The sequence below is a fragment of the Bos mutus genome, chromosome X, assembly GCF_027580195.1.
Source record: "Bos mutus isolate GX-2022 chromosome X, NWIPB_WYAK_1.1, whole genome shotgun sequence".
NCBI classification, from domain to species: Eukaryota; Metazoa; Chordata; class Mammalia; order Artiodactyla; family Bovidae; genus Bos; species Bos mutus.
In genome coordinates, this window is record NC_091646.1 from 69,809,874 (window position 1) to 69,813,873 (window position 4,000).

General features: G+C 43.8%; 1 pseudogene; it reads left to right on the plus strand.

Annotated features, from left to right (window-relative positions):
* Positions 1 to 2,319: 2,319 nt before the first annotated feature.
* LOC102269412 (elongation factor 1-alpha 1 pseudogene) lies at positions 2,320 to 3,669 on the plus strand (annotated as a pseudogene).
* Positions 3,670 to 4,000: the final 331 nt, after the last annotated feature.

Genomic DNA, 4,000 nt, shown 5'->3' on the forward strand with positions numbered 1-4,000 from the left:
GAACTAAATATCAGAGTTAGCAAAACAAGAACTTGAAAATATAAGCACAAGAAACAAAATAAACGTATGCTAATATTATACCTGTCCCTCTGCTGCTGCTAAGTCACTTCAGTTGTGTCCGACTCTGTGTGACCCCATAGACGGCAGCCCACCAGGCTCCCCTGTCCCTGGGATTCTCTAGGCAAGAACACTGGAGTGGGTTGCCATTTCCTTCTCCAATTCATGAAAGTGAAAAATGAAAGTGAAGTTGTTCAGTCATGTCCGACTCTTAGCGACCCCATGGACTGCAGCCTACCAGGCTCCTCCGTCCATGGGATTTTCCAGGCAAGAGTACTACAGGCACTAAAGTGAAACTCAAGATATACCTGTTTTAGATAAATCCACAACTTGATCAGTTTTCTGAATTCCTGCCTTATGTCCCAGCTCTCCTCTCAAGGCAGTTACATGACAATCAGAATGACTATGTAGAACATAATTTCATTTTTTTCCTGGATAAAAGACAGCCAGACCCAGACAGCCTGCCTCAACTCTATTGTAAAATCAGGACTCATCTGTAGATGTAAGTATGCACTCAAACTATTTACAGGTTAAGTCATCAGCAGGTCCCCAAACTTTGGTTATATATTGCATAAATTTGAAAAGAAAGAGTAAAGCACATTACATGGTATTTTGTGGAAGAAATAGATTCCATCTACTCTGACATTGTTATTTCAAACCACCAGTTCTATATTGGGTACCTACAATGTTTCAGGCACTGTTTGATCTCTTTTTCCTGCATGACCTCAATTACTCCTCACAACAACCCAATCTACTGGGTTAGTATGCTTATTCTCCTACTGAGGAAGCTGAGGTTTGTGATGATGAAGCAGTTTGCCCAAATTTATCCAGAGATAGGCAATGCCCGAGCCAAGAATTATCTAAGGTATTTTCTGCATGCATGTTTGATGAACTTTTCTCTAAGATGTTCTTTCTGAAGGGTATATTGGTCCTATAGTAACCAATGAGATTTCTCAGTCCACAGAGACATATGGGGCCTCCATTATCACCATCGGCAAGAAGTGGTGTTGGGTGGAAGTCACACATGTATGCACGACACACTATGGTCAAAGGAAAGATGAAGTAACTGGGGACTGGTGATAGACGCTGAGGCTATCTATTCAAGGAAAGAGCTAGTGTTCTTTTCTCTTTCTTTCTTTCTTGACTTTTGATGTTGTCAAGATGCCTAAAACAAAGAGTATTCTTGTCACTTAAAAATTTTTAACAGAAATGGATTCAGTATTTTGCCATTTGAAAGACAGTTAACTCATGGATTCTGATATTTCCATCCAGGTAAGCTAACGGACCACTTGCAGATTTCTTTAGGATTGTTGTTGTGCTTTAGCCACTAAGTTGTGTCTGGCTCTTTTGCGACTCCATGGACTGCAGCCTGCCAGGCTCCTCTGCCCATTGTCTCCTGTGTTGGCCTTCCTCAGCCACCTTCCTTCCTTCCTCAGCCACCAAGGAAGGTCTCCTTTAGGACTAGCCATTGGTATATTTCCAGAGAGGCAGTACAGTGTAGTGTTTAGGTAGGTAGGTTTAGTCGCTCAGTCATGTCTGACTCTTTGTGACCCCATGGACTGTAGCCTGTCATGCTCCTCTGCCCATGGGATTCTCCAGGCAAGAATACTGAAGTGGGTTGCCATTCCCTTCTCCAGGGGATCTTCCCAACCCAGGGTTCAAAACCAGATCTCCTGCGTAGCAGGCAGACTCTTTACTGACTGAGCCACCAGGGAAGCTGCAGTGTAGTGTTAAGATGCACAAATGTAGAGCTGAGGTGCCCGTGCTGCAATATTAGGGTCTGCCACTTACTAGCTGTGTAGATCGGCTAGTTACTTATTCCTCCTCCACTCTTCTGTTTCACCATCACCAAAATATGGATAACAATACTACCAACATCATAGGATTTCTGTAGGGATGAAGTTAATAAATACACATAGCAAAGTTGGCACTCTTGAACATTGGCCTTTTGGCGCATCCAGGCGAAGGGATTGGTGGTGAGTCTTTAACTGAGGATAGCCTCAGGTGTCAGCATATATCAGTCCAGCTCAATACAGCAGATACCTTTTGAGGTCTTCTGTGTTCTGTGTTTTAGGCATTCTTCTAACCATTTGAGTAGAGCACAAAACAAAACAGACACAAATCACTTGAGCTTACATCCTAGTGGAGTGAGAGGGAAGCCATAAACAAAATAAATCATTAAGATTAAAAGATAGCTTTCTTGCAACAATTTTGCCACCAGGACACAGGTGTTGTGAAAACCACCACTAAACCTAAGCAAAAATGGGAAAGGAGAAGACCCACATCCACATCCTTGTCATTGGGCATGTGGAAAGTCTACCACTACTGGCCATTTGATCTACAAATGTGGTGGGATTAACAAAAGAACCATTGAAGAGTTTGAGAAGGAGGCTGCCGAGATGGGAAAGGGCTCCTTCAAGCATGCCTGGGTCTTGGACAAACTGAAAGCTGAACATGAGTGTGGTATCACCATTGATATCTCCTTGTGGGAATTTAAGACCAGTAAGGGCTATGTGACCATCAATGATGCCCCAGGACACAGAGACGTCATCAAAAACATGATTACAGGCACGTCCCAGGCTGACTGTGCTGTTCTGATGACTGCTGCTGGTGGTGGTGAATTTGAAGTGGGTATCTCCAAGAATGGGCAGATCCACGAGCATGCCCTTCTGGCTTACACTCTGGGTGTGAAACAACTAATTGTTGGAACTAACAAAATAGATTCCACTGAGCCACCCTACAGCCAGAAGAGAAATGAGGAAATTGTTGAGGAAGTCAGCACCTACGTTAAGAAAACTGGCTACAAACCTGACACAGTAGCATTTGTGCCAGTTTCTGACTGGAATGGCGACAAGATGCTAGAGCCAAGTGCTAACATGCCTTGATTCAAGGGATGGAAAGTCACCAGTAAAGATGACAATGCCAGTGGAACCACACTGCTTGAAGCTCTGGATGCATCCTGCCACCAACTCACCTGACAAACTCTTGTGTTTGATTCCCCCAGGACATCTACAGAATGGTGGTACTGATACTGCCACTGTGGATCAAGTGGAGACTGGTGTTCTCAAACCTGGTATGGTGGTCACCTTTGCTCCAGTCAGCGTAACAACTGAAGTCTATTGAAATGCACCATGAAGCACTGAGTAAAGGCCTTCCTGGGGACAATGTGGGCTTCAGTGTCAAGAACGTGTCTGTCAAAGATGTTTGTCATAGCAATGTGGCTGGTGACAGCAAAAATGACCCACTGATGTAAGAAGTTGGCTTCACAGCTCAGGTGATTATCTTGAACCATCCATCCCAAATCAGTGCTGGATATGCACCTGTGCTGGACTGTCAAACAGCTCACATTGCTTGCAATTTTGCTGAGCTGAATGAGAAGACTGATCGTCATTCTGAAGATGGCCTCAAAACTCTTGATGCCACCAATCATTGACATGGGTCCTGGCAAGTCCATCTGTTGGGAGCTTCTCTGAGTATCCTCCTCTGGGCCATTATGCTGTTCGTGACATGAGACAGGTGATTGCTGTGAGTGTCATCAAAGCAGTGAACAAGAAGGCAGCTAGAGTTTGCAAGGTCACCGAGTCTGCCAAACAAGCTCAGAAGACTAGATGAATATTATCACTAACACCTGTTAACCCAGCCTTAGTGGTGGAAGAAGGGTCTCAGAACTGTTTGCCTCAATTGGCCATGGAAGGTTAATGTAAAACACTGGGTAATGACAACAATGAATCACAAAACCTTCAGAAGGTGAGGTGAATGTTTTGTGGACCATGTGTTTTGTGTGTGGCAGTTCAGAACTTTTCAATAGAAACAATTTGACCAAAAATCTGTCACAGACCTTGAGACCCATTAAAACAATGGTTGAAAACTTGTGTCTCCTTTTGGTCAACACTGTAACTTCCTATAGTACTACTTAGGTAAGATTTGCCCATAATCTATCTCT